The 19,634-nt window shown below is 35.7% G+C and overlaps 1 long non-coding RNA gene across 2 annotated transcripts in view; it reads left to right on the forward strand.

Moving 5' to 3' along the window:
• Positions 1–19,634, forward strand: part of LOC147577543 (uncharacterized) — a 544,234-nt gene that overhangs the window by 472,052 nt on the left and 52,548 nt on the right. For both annotated transcript variants that reach the window (XR_015240381.1, XR_015240382.1), the window contains exon 9: positions 13,484–18,576. This is a non-coding gene — a long non-coding RNA (uncharacterized LOC147577543). The remainder of the gene's footprint in view (positions 1–13,483; positions 18,577–19,634) is intronic.

The raw sequence follows: 19,634 nt of genomic DNA on the forward strand, positions 1-19,634 counted from the left end.
TTTAGCATAATAAAAGCAAAATTCACAAATGGGCATTGAATTTTTGCCTATTTTAGACCTTTATAGTCTAACCAGCTCAAAATTCATTGAAAAACCCATTCTTAGTTCTTGATGACGAACGAGGGATGACAACATTTTTGGAGCTTAACAATTCATAATGACACAGATAGGGCATTTTTTTATCAAGTTTTCCTGAATCACTTACAAATATGTATTTTATAACTAAAATGTTGAAAAATTGTGAGACAAGAAAATGGGTAAAAAATCACAGTTTGATAGTAGTAGGTAGATCTAAGTAAGGAACTATTTCTATTACCCTGAAATTCTTAAAGGGAATCCTCATGACTAATTCATTTTTTATTAAATTTAGTTGTAAGCTGGGCATATTACAAGCTATCATCAGTTAGGAAACACCTAAGACAAATTACTTTCTAATAAGAACTTACCCCTCCTCTTATTATCCAGTTGAAATTATTGTGGGAAGTCTATTTTTTTTGTCTTGTTATGAACAAGTGTCTGTGGAACATGAGAACTTTTCACGCTATTGGTACAGGTGATTTTCTCTCACGGCTTATGAATATTTTTGGATATTTTTTGTTTACAAATATAATGTTCACTTGTATAAATGTGAATATATATGTGGTAAATATGTCATATGTTACAGATGTTTTAGAAACACTGCACATTTGAATCAATGTATAGACATCACAGATCACAGGATTCTGGGAAACATATGAATTTAAATAACTAAAATGTTTATAAATAGCACTGGAAACTTCAGTCATGTGAATTTCCTTATGAAGCCTGCTTTAATAGTGCAGTAGGGAACAGAGTGTGGGAGTTGCCTAATTTTAGACCTATTTTAAAACAATGAGAAATTTAACTGGTTGCTTAATTTTTAATGATGTATTCATAAAATTAAGCTATGTCCATTAAATAATTTTTTCCCATAAAGTTAACTTTCCCTCTACTCATCAAGAATATGATGTAGTCGATTCTGGTTATTTCTAGATTTAGTGGTTGATATCTAAAAAGGGACAGATAATTGTTGTTGTTGTTTTTTAATAGTGTTCATCCCCAAAGTGATGAAATTAAAAAAGAAAATCTAGGATTTTACATTTCAGGAGCAATAGGAGAAACAGACATATATTGGGATTTCAAAAATTACCTATAAGAATGTGGGCATTTGAGCTGAAAGGGACATTAGATTCTTATTTTGCAGGGATCTATACAGTTACATGCCTTCCTCGAGGTGCCACGGCCAGTCAATAACCAGTAGAGGACAAGAGGGCAGATCTCCTGCCTTTTGGTTAGATTCGATTTTCTCTGATTCCGAAATTCTTAAAATCATAAATGTAATCCTCATGACACTGAATATTTTATTATTTATTAAATCACATTTCTAACTGTTCCAGACTATTTTTCTATAGCCTTTGTGCACAGTGACACATAAAAATCAGGCATATGTTCACCAAGTGAATGAACTTATATACACCTTTATGTGAATTCAACATCTAATGGGGAATTGCTCCTTACTATGAGAACACCATCTGTCATTCAGTAAAAACTAAAAGTATACTTTAGTACTATTTGTTTTTTCACTTATATTTATTTTTTTAGAGATATAATTCATAAGGAAGTTACTGACTCTTCCTCCACTGTAATTGAAATAGCCACACATTTGCATAAGACGGCTAAGGAAAATAACTTGTTTACTTGTATATAGACTTAACCAGAGAAGGAAGAACAAAATGTATTGGTGCTTAGTTTGTGTACGTTTTTTTTTTTTTTTTTTTTTTTTAACACAAGAAAAACTACTGAGAAGTTTGGCAGACCTATACATTCATTTTCCCAAGATGAATTATCTTTGTGATGGCTTTAGTGAAGAAAATGATGCATTTGAATCGATATATTGTGTGCAATTTAAATGCCAAGCTACATTTATTCTTCTGGATTTTTATTTGCTCTTAGTTTATCCAACTTTTGCAGAAGGCTCTTTACATCAAGTGTTGGCTGCGTCAGTTTTTGTTTTGGGAATGTCAGCTTCTGCCCTGGGTGCGCATATACGCTTCCAGGGCGGAGCACAAGTATCTGCTACTCTTGGGTTTCTTTTCTATGCCAGAATCACCTCCCTGGAATACCTCATGTGGAACATTCCTAATCGAGGTTTGTCTCTCCCAGGACTCTGGCTCCTTAGGGATTTTCCTGCCTGGCTTGATGGGGGTGTTCCTGCTCTGCTTTCTTTCGGATAGTGTTTCTCCTTTATTTTTATCTAAATAGAGGATTATATTAGCTAAACAAGATTAAACTTGAGATATGAGTAGGTACATTTCTGGTATCTACTTTTGTTCCAGGTCTGTGTAGTCCATGTTTCTGCATGTAACATAATGTTTTAATGTAACCATCTTTAAATAGCTACAACTCTTATGAAAAGTTTGGAAGCACCCTAAGCAAGTTGTTTGAAAGAAACAGGCATTTAAGTGCGTAATTCAATTAGCAACTCATAAAGTCTATACAGATGAGGATGCAAATAGCCTTTATAAGAATTAATTTCATGAAATGAACGTTTTGTAAAAGTGAATCTGGAGTCTGTAGATCCTTAGGCAAATCTTCACTGTCGGTTGAATTTATTTAAAGAGCTTTTCTGGTCACCTTTGAACCTCAATGATTTCTCCAGATGTACAGAAGTGAACAATGTAAAAATCTTGCTGTTTCAGCAGAACTGATTCCAGCTGGCTGGGAAATGGATCTGCAAGTCATTGGTTACAGCTGTGTTTCGATTTATGTGATGGTTGAAAAAATAAATTACCCGATTAGATGGCTAGAAAGAGGACTCTTTGTTTAGCCCTTGTGTGGGGACTGAAAGTGTTTATGGTGCTGTTTTCTACGCAATCTTTGCAAAGTAAGCTGGACAAATAGACTTATTCAATGCTCCTAAGAAATGTTGCATATTCAGCTTTAATTCTTTGCTAAAGAAACTATTTTTTTCTATAATGCTGTCATCTAGCAAATGTTTTAAAGGTTTAGTAGTATTTAAGAGAACCAGTAAGTTTTCTGTCCTACTGCAGTTAGTAATGGAAAAGCTGTTCTTTTTTGTTTAATGTGTACTTTAAAACATGTCTTTTTCCAGCACAGGAATGGAAATATGTTTCTCCTAAATTCAAAGTTCTATAATGGCAAAGTATCTAAACATAAACTCTAACCCTTTTCCTTAATGAGTTATGGCTTGTGGCACATAAGAGAAAATAAATTAATTAAATTGCTAAATAAAGAAATATAATCAAGCATGACTGCAAAAAAGTTGACAGGCCTGTGGGCCATTTGGGCTAGGAGGGTTTTGAATTTTTGTAAATATTTACTTTGTTACCAAAGTAGAATTTACAGGGTAGGAAGGATATTAAATAGCATGTAACTTTTCAGGACAGTGAAAATCAAAGTACTAGTAACTCCTGGAGGTTTAGAGTACAGTGTCTTACAAAATACCCTCCTAAGTGTATTAATATGCCAATATAACACTGTTTGAAGGTTTGTTTTTAAGTTTGCTTATTTATTTTGAGAGAGGGAGCGATAGTGGGGTAGGGGCAGAGAGAGAATCCCAAGCAGGCTCTGCACTGTCAGCCCAGAGCCCAAAGCGGGGCTTGATCCCATGAACTGGGAGATCATTATGTGAGCTGAAATAAAGAGTCTGATGCTTACCCGACTGAGCCACCCAGGCGCCCCTGTATAAAGGCGTTTTTTTTTTTTTTAACTGATTTTCCAAGGCAACTTAAAGTGGGTCTTCCAGTTTCTTGAAGTGACAAAGAAGCTGTCAGGACCAGTGGACTATTTGCAGCTCAGCCGGTTGCACCAAGGCAGTAAAAAAATGAATGGGTAGATGGCTCTGGAAAAGAAGGCTACAATGATATGTTTTCAAACAGACACTGGTTTTCTAAATGAATTCAACATTTTTAAGAAAAAAATTTTCCCTAATACTTTGTAAAATCCTGAAAAGGGACAGAATTTTCGCATGAACTAGAAGATGAAGCCAAGCACTTGATCAGGTGATATAATGCCCACCAAGTTCAAAAGCAATTCAGTGTGGGGAATATCCAGAAATGTATTATTTTTTACCCAAGAAAATAGGTGATTCTTTCTCCATTTCCTTTCTTTTTTTTTAATATGAAATTTATTGTCAAAATGGTTTCGTACAACACCCAGTGCTCATCCCAACAGGTGCTCTCCTCAATGCCCATCACCCACCCTCCCCTCCTTCCCTCAACCCATCCATCAACCCTCAGATAGTTCTCAGTTTTTAAGTGTCTCCTATGGTTTGGCTCCCTCCCTCTCTAACTTTTTTTTTCCTTCCCCTCCCCCATGGTCTTCTGTTAAGTTTCTCCATTTCCTTTCTTAGGCTAAGATATATCTTATAGAATTTGGGTGATGCAGAATGAATAACCATAAAGTATCCAAAAAGAAGCAAAGGTGGGATTGATCTGCCTTGACTTGTCAGACGGTTTTGCTGTGTCAGGCTATTTCCTTGATCAATGAAAGTGTACCCTCTAACCCTTAACAAATCAATACAATTGATTGGAAAGAATGGGAACAAAGCATGGGAATGCAGGATACACTTGAACCTTCACTGTTCAGAAATATTTAAATGGGGTTCATCATGCCTAGAAGCATTTTCCTCTGCTCTCAGGTAGTGGAACCTTCTTCAACTTCTGTGGAAAACCTATGTAATAACATTTGAGAGTATAGCATAGTGGCATTCTTCATGAAAGAATAGGTTTTGAAAAGTTAAATTTGTCTCACAGTATTTATACTTCTTTTTTTTTTTAATTTTTTTTTCAACGTTTATTTATTTTTGCGACAGAGAGAGACAGAGCATGAACGGGGGAGGGGCAGAGAGAGAGGGAGACACAGAATCGGAAACAGGCTCCAGGCTCTGAGCCATCAGCCCAGAGCCTGACGCGGGGCTCGAACTCACGGACCGCGAGATCATGACCTGGCTGAAGTCGGACGCTTAACCGACTGCGCCACCCAGGCGCCCCTATACTTCTAAAAATATATTAATCCAGAAACAATTTTTGTCATTGAGCATATAAATAACAATGTGAAAATTCAGTCTTGAAAAGAATATGTATGATTAAATGATAATGGGTTTCAAAAATATACATTATTTTAATAGAAAAAAATTAAGAAAAGAAATAAAAGTATAAACAAAATACATTTTTAATCATTATTGCTCTATTTTACCTATTATGATCAATAGATAAAGACTTTTTCTTTATGATGAAACAAACCATATGAAATCAGCATATTTTTTTCATATTGAGGGAAACTCTAAAAAATATAGAATATGAATAATTATGAGCAATCAGAATAATAATTATCCATTAATAAGTTTATTCCACCCAAATTAAGCAGCATTCACAGTGTGCACTTTGAAAAGACAAAAAGATGTCTTAAAAGTTTTTGATAGTTGACAGAGTTTTAAACCTACGATTCACCTGATTTTATGATTTTTTAAAAGAATTTTTATTTATTTTTGAGAGAGAGAGAGAGCATGAGCAGAGCAGGGGCAGAGAGGAAGACACAGATTCTGAAGCAAGCTCCAGGCTCTGAGCTGTCAGCACAGAGCCTGACACAGGGCTCAAACCCACAAACCACAAGATTATGACCTGAGCTGAAGTCAGACGCTTAGCAAACTGAGCCACTCAGGTGCCCCTGATTTTTTTACTTAAAACTTCTAAAATCTACTGAAGGAAGTTTTATAAACTGACGTGTTTTAGCCTAACATGTTGAATGCATTATTAAAGCTGAAATATGTCTATTTGATCCATTAATCAAAAACATTTTTTATCCATATAGGTTAATTTTTAAAAATGAGTTATCCAAGGAAACTATGACTTCTTCTCCCTAGTGCATGTACCATAACAGTATGTACACATTTTTCTAAATCTTAGAAAATTGCTACCTCCCTAGTTCTAAAATGAGAATATTTTGTATATTTTTTCAAATAAATGAAAATTTAAATTTAAATAGGGTAAACCACATAAAATATCTAATGCAACATTTTAACATTAGCATATTATGCAGCTAATATGAAATGATACATTTTTTAAATTAATTAATTAATTTATTTATTTATTTATTTATTTATTTATTTATTTGAGACAGGGAGAGAGAGGGGGAGAGAGAATCCCAAGCAGGCTCCACTCTGTCAGTGCAGAGCCTAATGTGGGGCTTGAGTCCAACCGTCATATCTGACCTGAGTCGAAGTCAAGGCTTGCGTGCTTAACCGACTGAGCCACCCAAGTGCCCCTGAAATAATACATTTTTGAGACTTAGTTGTTAGGTGAGATATCACTGGGACATAAAGAAGATGTGTCATTGATCTTTCTAGAAATAGATGCTATAAACAGTACTATGAAAATCAAATCAGATAATTATGTATGCAAATATCTAAATAGTAAGTAGTAATGACTGACATGTGTTTCCGATTTTACTCCCCTTCCATTGCACAATATTTTAGAGCTGAATTAGGCCTTGATGATTAACCTAGTATCCCTCCTAATTTTAAAGATACAGGAACTAGGGTTCTGAGAGTTAAGTGACTTATCTGCGACCATAAACTTTATTATTTACTGAGTTGGCACTAGACCCAGTTTTCTGACTCATAGATCAGTTCCCTTCCCATTTCCCAACTCTGTTTCAAAGTGTTGTGTGTAGAACATAAGGAAAACAGTACTTTTTTTAGAGTAACGTTAGCTTAAACATAAACTATTATTGCTTCTTTGCCATAATGTTCAAGCTCTAAAGAGGACAGTAATTCTGAAGTCATTTGATACCATTTAAATCCTTTCTACTCATGTCCCATCTTAAAACGCCAGGATTAATTCTGGTCTCTTTCACCTGCTAGGAAGCACATCAACACAGCAGAAACTTTGTTTTATTATTGGTATGTATCCTGCTAACTCTTGAAAAATACTCTTCCAGATTTACATATAATTTGATATGGCATCATTTTTTCATTGTATCCAAATTGCCTCTCATTGTCTTACCCGTTTTTCTTTTTTTTCTGCCTTTTTCATGAAAGACGGATACTCCACCAGCATCCTCAAGACCTATTTCTATTTGGTCCTTCCTGTGTGTGGCTGTACAACAGTGGCTATTACTGCCACTTTCCCTTCAAGACCTCCCTCAAGTTCATGTTCTTGCTCTAATTACCTGGTCTCAGACAAGCTTTCCTCAAGTCTCGTCTCACTGGTGTGGCTTTGAATGAGGTCCCCTTGTGGATATTGATGACAGGCTGGATCCGCAAGGGGTTGCTCACTTGAGGGAAGCAGAGGCAGGGAAAGGAAGAGGGAAAGAAAGAGAGAGGGAGAGAGATTACCACAGAGAGTTACTATCATACATTTCTTTTTTTTTTTTTTTTTTTTTTTAACGTTTATTTATTTTTTTGGGACAGAGAGAGACAGAGCATGAACGGGGGAGGGGCAGAGAGAGAGGGAGACACAGAATCGGAAACAGGCTCCAGGCTCTGAGCCATCAGCCCAGAGCCCGACGTGGGGCTCGAACTCACGGACCGCGAGATCGTGACCTGGCTGAAGTCGGACGCTTAACCGACTGCGCCACCCAGGCGCCCCACATTTCTTCACTAGAAGAATGAACATTAGATTTCATGTACCAGCAACTAAAGGATCACCCCTGAAAGGAAATCTGTGTGATTATTTTTCCATGTCAGTTGTAATGCTCTGTGCTTATCAAAAGAGAGTTAAAAAAAATAATTCCAGGTTGACAAATAAACCTTTTGCATCCCAGTCAAAAGTGTCTGAGTTAAGCACTGAATCATCCTCTAGTAGTCCAAATACTAAACTTTGAAAGGAAAATGTAGGTCAGATTTTTTTTTCCTGGTTAAAAACTAGCTATATCCCTCACCATAACATTTTTAGAGTAGTAATTCATATACATTTGTATTTTACTATATTTTCATTTTGTTTTGGATAATTAGTTCTAGAATCTGATTGGTAACTCAAAATTACCTAAACTAGGTCCGCACACACGCACGCACACACGCCAGTTTTGTGTTTGTTTGTTTTTGTCAGTGTTTTATTCAGTAGAAAATTCCCAACCAGATCAACATTGTGTATTGGCATCTGATTCCTGTCTCCCCTACACTTTAATTACTATTTGTTTTCTCTTAAAAAAATATAAACTCTAACCATAGTTGTTGCTGCTCTTAACTGCTATTCCTTCCTTATATGATTAGGATTTTTAAAAATTACTTTTTCTCTGGATTTTTGTTACTCACTACTATTATATCCCTTCTTTATTGAAAACAGAAATATGTAAGATATGTTGTTTGACACAAAGAAAGAGCATGGCTCTCATATCGGGAAAGGTTAGACAAATCAGCATCTGTCAGATTTATTCAGAGGCTTCAGCTTGAGTGTTTTGTGTGTGTCTTCTAATGGTTTTGTTACCAACTACCTTAGAGTCATTTGCAAGAAAACCCCTCCCCGCAATTAATCTTGCATATTTCAAAACTATTAGTAAACAAAAGCACTAGATGTTCTTCAGTTAGAAGAAATTTAGATGCTTAAGTAGATCAGTATAGATTCATTCTCCAAAAATAGACTGGAAAGGGGGTTCCTGGATGGCTCAGTCGGTTAAGCATCTGCCTTTGGCTCAGGTCATGATCTCGTGGTTCGTGGGTTCAAGCCCTGCATTGAGCTTTCTGCTGTCAGCTCAGAGCCCACTTGGAATCCTTTGTCTCCCTCTTTCTCTGCCCCTCCCCTGCCTATACTCTCCCCCTTTCAAAAAATGAATAAACGTTAAAAAATAAAAAAAAAATAGACTCGAAAGAAAGTATTGGGACCCAATGATCAGTTATGTATAAACTTTTCACAAAGACAGTTTAAGTCAGCCCATCCAATAAAACTTTCTGCAGGGGTGGAAATATTCTATAGCTGCATTGTCCCAGATGGTAACCACCGGCCATGTGTGTTATTATACATTGAAATATGGTTAAGGCAACTGAAATTTTACTTTTACTTAATTTTAATTTAATAGGTACATGTGGGTGCGCCTGAGTGGCTCAGTCGTTTAAGCATCTGAGTTCCACTCAGGTTATGATCTTGTGGTTCGTACCCCTCATTGAGCTCTGTGCTGACAACTCAGAACCTGGAGCCTGCTCCAGATTCTGTCTCCCTCTCTCTCTCTTCCCCTTCCCCACTCATTCTCTCTCTCTCTCTCTCTCTCTCTCTCTCTCTCTCTCTCTCTCTCTCTCCCCCCTCTCTCAAAAATAAACAAACGTTAAAATTTTTTTTAAATAGCCACATTTTTTTTATTTATTTATTTTTTTATTTACATCCAAATTAGTTAGCATATAGTGCAACAATGATTTCAGGAGTAGATTCTTTAATGCCCTCTCCCCATTTAGCCCATCCCCCTCCCACAACCCCTCCAGTAACCCTCTGTTTGTTCTCCATATTTAAGAATCTCTTATGTTTTGTCCCCCTCCCTGTTTTTATATTATTTTTGTTTCCCTTCCCTTACGTTCACATTTTTAAAAACAGCTACACTCTTCTAAAAAGGTCGGACCTTTTTAGAAGAGTATAGGTTAAGTAAAACAATGAAAATATTATACAACTAGCAAAAAGCAATATATTCTGCATATCCATGCAGACTTTTGAATCAGAGTTTGAGTCAGATCTTTGTTTTTCATCTCTTACCCCAAGCCCCACCAATATTTTTAAATATGATTCCCATAATAACCCTGATTTCAAATGGCCTCTGTAAGAAATAAAATATCCCTGCCTTGTCAGTAAGGTGGAGGACAGGTTATATTAAAGTATTTCACAGTAGTTATTGCTTCCTCTAACTGAATATTTCATTTGATATACATCCAGATCTATCTTGTTTATTTTTTTAAGAAGCAGAGCAAAACTCAAATAACATGTAAAAATAATTAATCTAGCAAGACCATACTTGCATTGCATTGCTTAAATGAAGTATAAAATAGTAAAATTTTTACCTTGTAAATAGTTTAGCCATAGTCAAAGCCTCATTTAGGGATGTTTTAGTACTGGTGATGAGAAATTAGAATCAGAAGAGACCTTAAACCCATATCTATGACAGCAGCAATTGAACTGATTGATTACAACATCTTCTTTCAAACAAATATTGATTTAATCAAGTCTGCATTCCCATTGGCCCTAATGGTGGTCTTGACAGAAGCCTGGACACTTGAAACTGGCTAACTCCTGTTTGGATATAAATATTTTAAATGCATGGCCATTCAGTCATAATCATTATTTTTCATCAAACCTTTATTCCTCTTGATTTTCTAACCTCCTTAGTAAGTGCTTTTATGCCTTCTGTAAAGTTGAGTGTTGTGCGTGTCTGTCTATGAATGTAAGAGAAAGAGATGACATAGATTTTGGGGGGAAAAAGTTGTATTTGCATCTGTTGTTTCTGATTCACAGAGCTGGGAATGAGGTGCTCTTGCAGACAGTGCACGGAGCTAAGATATCAGTAGGCAGTTTGCTGTAAGCGCATGTTCAATTATTAAAATAGTCGACATTTTACGTCTGATAGTCATAGCGAGGTCATGGCATTAATTTATCCAGAGTATTGTGGGCACAGTCTAGAAAAAAAAATAGCATAAAGGACAAAGATGCTGGAGAGCTTGAAAAAAAGAAAAAAAGAAAAAAAGATGGGTTTGAGCAAACAGACCTTAAGAGATGACCAGTTTAATACAGGTAGAACAGGAAGGAAGAAGTCAGCAGGCATCTCTGTTACTGACAATAAGTATTTTAAGCTCTGCTGTACACGCATTAATTTCTGTTACAGTTTTCCATTAAATTCTGAACTTGAACACAATTCCTGAATCTTGAGTTTCTGAAATCTAATTTCATATGTTATTTGTTGCTTCAGTGCTCGGTGATTCTTTGCTCTTTACTTCCTGTTCCTTTCTTCCCCTCCTTCATCATTCCCCTCCCTCTTCCTATTTCTCCATTTCCTTTTCTTTCTCCTTTTCTTATGCTTTTCCTTCCTGCCTTTCTCTCTCTCATGAGAGTGTGTACTTAATTCCATGTTTTCTTTGGGTGCCCCCTTCTTTCATTTGTGTTTTTTTGTTTTCTTTGTTTTGTTTTGTTTTTGCACTTAAGTTTTTCTTTTTTTCTTTTCTTTTCTTTTTTCTTTCAAATCAGGAGCCTGTCGAAGCTGATTTCAGACACACATCTCCTGCTTCAGAGGCTTCTTTCTCTTTATGGGTTGTGTGATGTTTTCTTTGGAACCTCTGCAAATGGTTGTGCTTCGCGCTTGTTGCCACAGATCTGTTGCCAAACTGCTACCTTAGTTGGTCCTGCAGTGCTGCAGTGCATGCTGGGATCTGTCTGTGTGAGTAAACTGAAATTTCTACAGCACCAGACAGCATTACCGTTGGCTTGCGAATGGCCGTACTTTCCTTTGTATGTAATTCTTGTATGCTGCAGAGTCATCGATGGCTAGTTCTGTCTGGCAAGTAATTCAGAAATAGTGCGCATGTAGAAAGGAAAGGTAGGCAGTTTACCACATTTTGTCATTAAAAAGAACCGCCGAAGAACAAAGGAACTGGATAAATACTTACATACCGTCTTTCATGTTGTGAAACACTGTAGCATAAATAGAGCTGTGTTCAGCCAAATATTTTAGACCCTTTTGTAACAACGTATATAGTAGACGGTTTTCATATATGTACACAAATCCATATTTTATGTAAGCATATATTCAATCTCTAATAGTTACAGCCTGCAAGCGTTTTTTAATCCTAAAAACTTTTACACATTCACCACCACACAGCTATTTGTTATTATTTTTATAAGTTCTTAAATCAAATAAAAATAAAAAATATACCAATATCCCGTTGGTTGGTTTTATTGCAGCAAATTAGGATTTCAACACAGTTTAAATCATATTGATGACTCAGATCCTGGCAGATCTTATAATTCCTGCGAACTGAGAGCACAGCTAATAAAAATATTAAGCAATTATTTTTATTAAAATTGTAGTTTTGTTCATTATTAAATAGAAATGATTGATCTATGCAGATGGGTCTCACTCATGTGTCCCTTGGGCTTTTTGGGGGCTTCATATAGAAGTGGGAAGACTCCTTTTGCTCTTTCTTCAGCCGGTGGGGGGGGGGGGGGGCGCCGAAAAAGAAGACATGGAATGAAGTCTAGGACTGTTCAAGAATTGCTGGCGTTATCTCTCTATCACGTGTGAGCCTGGCTGCCTGTTTTCTGAGGTAGTGGATCCAGGATGAGACTGTGTCGGAGCCTGTGTCCACAACTGCATTTGGAGATCTGTCTTATTGATTAGAGGGGAGAAGGGGTGGGGATCCGAGTGTGAGGGGAGGGGAGGACCAACTGACTACTGGCTCATTGAAGCACAGGACATTTTCTTCCGGAAAGATGTCCAACAACTGAGACATAGCCACAGAGGAAGTAGAAAGGTAGAAACATAAGGAGCCCCTGGAAGAAATGAAGGCATTTCTTTATGAGAGTCTTGGGGCTTTTTCTTTTCACTCCTTTTCTTTCTTTCTTTTCTTTATTTCCCCCCCTATCATCTGACCTGCAAAGGCTAGAGTGACAGCGTCATGCAAATGCTGCAGTCCCGCAGGTCTGGGAGAGGGTGGATGCTAGACTGTGAGTTAATGTTAATGATGAGCGCAGTGAAAATACCAGCCGCCGCCACCCCCTGCACACAGAAGCGCTCTGAGTCAGCATCAGATGCTTTGCCTCGCCTCTCGCTGGGTGTCTGTATGCCTGTGCGCGCGCGTGCTCGCTCGGGCATCCGTGTCTAGCCGAGGGGAGGGGGTGGCGTGTGAGTGCGTGGAGGGTAAAAGCCAGTCAGTCAGTGAGAAGCAAAGGTACGTTGGAGAGCAACTAAAATCTGACTGATTTCCATCTTTGGAGCATCAGATGTATTCCCTAAGGAGGATGGGTCTCCGTGATGGGGGTGGTATAATTATGTTAATGTCATATTTATGGAGGGGTGAGATTTTTCATTCTAATAATTGGTTGAATGCTATGGTCAAAAATTGTAAAGCCATATTCAGTTTTAAGGAAAAGCATGGACTTATATCTAAGGACTGTTTTATTTTTTGCTTTTTGTGAGTGCTGCTTTTTTATTTTATTTTTTAACTATTTACTATTTTAAGCCATAACGGATTCAGTATGGAAAATCAAATGATAAACAGAAAGAGATCTTATATAATGATGCATTACATCATGGAGCAGAATATTTAAAGTCTTGCAAGGCAAAGTAAAGATCTGGACAGGGGGTGGGGGGTGGTGGTTTGGAAAGGGGTGTGGTACTAGGGTGGAGGAGGGGGGCCAGTTAGCAAATATTTTGTTCAGCTTTCCTTGCAGCTTACTTGGAAATGGATGATTCACCTGTTCTACAGGAAAACATTCTAATTCTTTCCATTTTTTTTCCTCCTCTTTTCCCTTTTAAGATCAACCACTTCAGAAGAACCAGATTCCACTTCTGTGGCCAGGACTTTTATGTTATGGCTGGTCCGATTGTTATACACTGCGTTTTATGCTACTAAACCTTGGATCATTCCTAAAGTACCAATTCTGTTCTTGAACCACAAACAAGGCTAAAAGATCGGAGGAAATTCAGTGAATATGCAGGATTGGGATTGTGTATTTTCAAAAGTATTGAGCTTTATATGCAATTATTTAAGAAATAGAATCTTTTTTTTTTCTTCTCATGTTGCCAGCATTTTAAGTTACATGTTTATTAAGTGGCATTGCTCAAATAGCTACAGAGTATGCATGGAAATATTTGCTGTCTGAATAGTTTGGAGATTCAAAGAGAAAAATCAAGCTTCAGAGGTATTAAGTTATGACATGCAAAAAAAGTTTTCGTTTTATTCTTAGCTGCAACAGTATATATTTAAATCAGATTTAAAGTGTTATATGTCCTTGGCCCACCTTAACAGTTGTACTGTAAAGAAGTGTAATGGGAAGCAGAATTTCAATTAGGGTCCCATTAACTGGCATATAATCCTTCTTTAATGTAATAGAGGCTATGGTGTTTCTGTACAAATCTGCTAGAAACAGATTTTAACCCATTTTTAGTCTCTTTCTTTGGATCTGATGGAATGACTCTTAACTGTTCATTGTCTGCATTGTTTCTCATATTCTTCATTATTTTAAGGTCTGGAATTAGTCTATAAATGGTCGTCGTGAATATTCAGCTAATCCTAACTTTTATATATCCTATATATTTCTACGTATGTATTTTAATTAGTATTTAGAGGAAAAAAGTTTAACTGAACCCAACTGTAATTTCTAAACTAGCCTTATTACTGGAAGAAGAATTCTACCGCATCAAACCAGACTTTTCCTAGTCCCTGAGACCCTAACTTGTGAGGTATTTTAGTAACATCACAAGTCAGGCTCTTGGGACCTAGGCGGAGGGGAACCAGCAGCTTTGGACCTTATTGATTGTCTGCAGTTACCACCAGAACAAAAGAACATACATAGATTCTGCCTAGGAGAAAAGAACAATGCTTTTCTTTATAATCAGCAATGTTTTCATCATGACCCACCCCCAAATATACTATTTTCAGAAACTGTACTCAAAAGTGATTATAGAGTTGCACTGAATAGCATTTGTATTATATTATAAAGACCATATGAAAGCAATAGAAGATAACTATGTGAGAAGCAAAGTTAAAATACAGGTGTTTTTAAAATGCTTCTTTTAATGTATTTTGAGAGAGTCTAAGAGAATACCTCCTTAGTTAATAAGGAAGAGAGTGGTTTATATTTAAAACTTCTTTCATATGCATAGAAATATATACATTAGCTACTTACATAAGTCCTATATGTCTCCATGTAATTATGGCTCAGAATATGTAATGTATAGCTATAATCATGCTTGAGGCCTAGAAATAAATCATTTACAATCTTCTTTACTGACCCTATTAGTTTTTACTACTGATTTAAGGAGAATGCTATTTTATACTTGGTATTTACTCCCAGAGTTTTCCTTAGTCTTTTAACCAGACGAAATACTTTATATGCCATATTTTAATAAGGCATACTCTGGTTGTTAAGAGTCATCAGTAATTAGCAAAAATATGGTACCTTTTCGTCTTTACATTTTACTTTGTATATATATCATGAACCTATGTGAGATAAATCAGTAAACACCACCTATGAAGTCAGACTGCTCTATTCATGTGTCAACTGAATCTGAACTGCATAGTTTTCGTTTTTTAAGAATTTCAGTTTTATAAACTATTCCAACTATAACTACCATGTCATATTTGAACATTATTAGCCATTACCACATCACATATTTATTTCTTGTAAGTGGAATCAGTATATTAAACCCCTTTACAGATTTTACAATAATATTGCAGATACTAAGATTCAAAATGGAGATGACAGACTTTCCATAATAGAAGAACCGAAATGATTTCATTCTCTTAACTCTAATGCTTTACATGGGTGCTATAAATTATATGTATCTTCTGCATTGTTAAAATAAATGTATGAATGTACTTTAGAACACTGTATGGAGTCTTTGTTCACCTTTTCATTGGATTTGTTACAATTACTCATGTTTGAAATATCCCAGGATCCTAATCACCCATGACTTGTATTTCCTGAAAAATTGATACTACAATATTATAAACATATTCTTCATCTATACAAGCCACATAGAATATGTTTAAGCATGTGTCCACACTGTACCTATTCAGATTCCTTATTTATATCACCTATTTCATTTATCTAGAATCTCTGAAATTTTAAGTGTGTATATGTGTGTGTATAAACATAGGTTTTAAAACTCCATCTGAAAGGAGGTAATATAAACAGTGAAGATTTTTGGTAGTATTGATCTTTTACTTGTTTTAACCACGTTTTCATTATAATTAGACAGCTTTAAAAGCACAAGTTTCTCAATTCAAAGAACTCTATGTGTATGTATCTACAAGTGCATAGAGACTTGATTATATTTAATAGCAATGTTTATATATCCGATCAGGAATGACCTCATATATAAAACAATGTCACATACAGGTATATGTTTGCAGACACCTGATTCAACACAATCATAAATAACACGTAAAAGGTGTTTCATAAATTTACTTCTAAAATAATATAAGGGATGATTGTTTATTGGCTATAGTGATATCAGATATAAGCTATTTCAAATGCAATATTTTCTATGTTATTATATCTATGAACTGCACTATATATTAACTTCTGTTTCATAGAAGAAAAATACCAGAGCTGAATTTAGCGTGCAGTGATGTTTATCTTGCTTTTTTACTAATCATCGTGCATTCGTTGAACCCTCTCAATGTAACCTTCTTGCATATAAACTATCTTTTCTGAGAACATCATTGATAAAGCTTTTCTCTTACTCCATAAAGGTGAGTAGAGATATAAGTGGGTGACTTTGTTTATATAAAACTACTTTATGCTGTATATGGATAGATGAATGCCACTTTTTCTGCATTTCTACCTAAGCTGTCACAGAATAATATTGTTTGGGGGGTATAAAATATGATTTGGAAAATCAGATCATACTAAGCTTAAAATAAAAGGAGAGGTCTGCAACAAAGAACGAGAAAATTATGTGTGTTGCATACAAAAAAAAAAAAAAAAAAAAAAAAGCAGTGATATTAACAATTCGATGGCTTCCTGGTTGGGAGACCAGCCTGAGCCAGACGCATATATTAAGAGCTGTCTGCTGCCGATGTGAGCTTGCTCAATGCGGTGGAAATGAGGAATCACCTCCTCTCTGACACCAGCTTATTTTCACATTTTAATTTTGAAATAGCAAATCACTGTTTTACATAAATATACTAACCTTCGCTTGATTCTTATTCTTTTCTCAGATTGCTTGTTAATTTACTATGAACTTCAAGTTCCTTTTTTAAAAATCATCACTCACTTTAAACTTATCAGTTTAAAATCTATCAAAGACCAATGAAGTATTAGTTTTTTTCTGTCTCTTTTGTATTGCTCTGTTAATATTGTGATACTCATGCATTTAACTTTTAATCTCTGTAAGGAAAATGTCAATTTTCCAAAATGGCATTTTTCTTTAGGTCTTTTAGGATCCATCAAGGCAGCCACTTCTGGAATTTTGCCAAATCTAAATATGATTATATTTCATTGCAGGGTTCATGGGATCAATATTTTTCTTCGTATGAAAGTCCTTAACACTTTAGTGTTCCAGAAGCTAAAGAAGAGGTATATAGAGATATTCTTAAGTCATTTAAGCTTTAGGCTACATTAATAATCTCTAGAAGAGGTATAAGTATCACAGGGGAATTATAGTATAAGTTAATTACTAATGAAATCAGAAAAGGTGTATACTGCCTTCCATTCTCTTCCAAATGGGCATGCCTAAGTTTGGGCGAATTCACCTGATAAATATGTAAATGGTTTTACAAGCTGTCATATTTGGATAGGTTTTGAGAAAACAGTACGTAAAGGGTTAGCTAACGCCCAAGTTTTCTTGCCATTTACACATGCAGTGCTGCCTACATTTCCGTAGGCAGCAAGCACAGGCATCATTTTGATTACTTGGATTCTTTTGTTTAATTTCTTACTAGACATTTAACTCGGTACTCAAATTCCACTGATCTCTTAGTAACTGTATTTGGAAAAGGAAAATGAAGTTTCTAATATAGAGAAGTTTTAAAAAAATCCTGGGCATTTGTAAGCATCTGAAAAATAGACTTTTTCGTGTAGCTATGCAAATACATGTTTAGTGTGCAGAAACTTAGGTGCTATTATTATCTGTCATCTCCATACTTAGTTTTCTGATGATTTGTGGTCAAATACACACTGAAGCACATATGCATATATTTATTATATATGTATGTATCTTCATTTGTAAAAAGTCTCAATAAAATCAATGTAAAAATTGACATATTGTCATAAAATCATCCACAGCAGTTTTTCAGTGAGCTAGCTTCAACTTTCATTGCCTTTTCCCCAAATCTCTCTTATGTTAAATGTAGCTTTACCGGATGAAGTGCCTTACTATCCGGAACTGTTAACTTGTATGTAATGTTTTACTTGTGGAAGTTTAAAAGCAGGTGAAACTTGAAGGTAATGATATTAAGGGAATGTAAGATTAAATAGTTTTGTTTTTATAATCAGTCAGCTAATTTCATGCATGTTTTATGGGGAATTTAAAAGTGAAAAATTCTCATATGGTGACATAAATCTTTCATTGTTCATATAAGTAGTGTGATTTTAAGTTTGTTACCTTAATAGTTGATTCCTAAAAAAGTGTATGAATAATCATGGACTGCATATCAGTTAGGTTAATGAAATAAGAATAGTGACTTCCACTTTGCATCTTAGTCTTTTAAGGTATTTTGGCTTCTTTTATGCAGGTGGATTTAACCATTCCTTTTTTCTAAGAAGTTTCTCCCTCTCTGTTGGTAGGTGTCTGATGATTTGTGAGCACCAAGTGACTATTCTGTGGAATCATCTTTCCTTGCCATTGAATTAGCTTTCCCTAGGCCATGAGTCAACACCAATGTTTTGTACATCCAAATTGGTAGGTCTTTCTTGAAACCCTTCTATTTATTTTCCTATACATATAAGTGAATGTTGAGAAATTGTAGACTTACATTGTGATTCTCTTTCCAGTTTCCAAACATCTTCAGTAAGAGAGTTGGATCGTGTTGAAACACTAGACGGTGGGAGTACTTGGTTCTGTAGGATCCAAAACTGTAATGTCTTTCTCCTAGTAGACTTCGTCTTCTTAGTGAGGAGAGGGCAACCCAGCTGTGGCTAAGTTATTACTCTGTTATATATCACACTAGAAACCCGGCCTATGCATTTGTAAACCTTGGGGAGGTTTCTACATGAGACAACATTTTTTGTTGGAGGATTACACTACAGTCGGTTCACTTCACTTCTGTCTCTCTTCCTGCTCCCCCCCCCCCCCCACAACATGGAGTCCTTTCAACTTCTTCAAAGAAGTGAGGGAAAAAAGTAGACTCTTTATTAATGGCAGAAAACAAACTGGCTGCTGGACTTCCGAGACAGCCTTCTAATAATAAAGCAGAGTAGGCACTGCGACAAAGAATTCTTGAATGTACTAAATATATAGGGAAGCCTATTTAAATTCACCAGAGGGGCTTAGAGGACAAGCAGCAGAAAGTTTAGAATTCGATTCAAGCCATGCCAGAAAATGAAAATGTACTTAAAAAAGGATTTCTGAGACAATTGTTCAAAGACATGTCAACTTTTAAGGTTCTTTCTAGAATAATGAAATTCGTACTCTAATTTCTGTGGTGACTTTTCAATTAGAAAGGAAAAATGATTAACAGGATCTCCAAGGAATTGTATCTTATGTCTAAAGAAAATGTGTTTTCTTTCCATAGGGTGTGCTCTATTGAGGGCCACCTAGTGCACTGACTAAAATCACTTAAGTATATACATGAAACAAAGAGATAATGTATTTTTCAACAATTAGACATACCATAGCAGAAGTGCTCTTGCTACTTTGGGAGAAAGATATTCAACTTATGTCTTCTTTTCAGCTCATTTCCTCCCATTCATTTCTATGATTTATAATATTTTAAATAAATGCAATAAAGTGATTCTGAA

Source organism: Puma concolor, chromosome C2 (genome assembly GCF_028749965.1).
Source record: "Puma concolor isolate L17-30 chromosome C2, mPumCon1.1.hap2, whole genome shotgun sequence".
Classification (NCBI taxonomy): domain Eukaryota; kingdom Metazoa; phylum Chordata; class Mammalia; order Carnivora; family Felidae; genus Puma; species Puma concolor.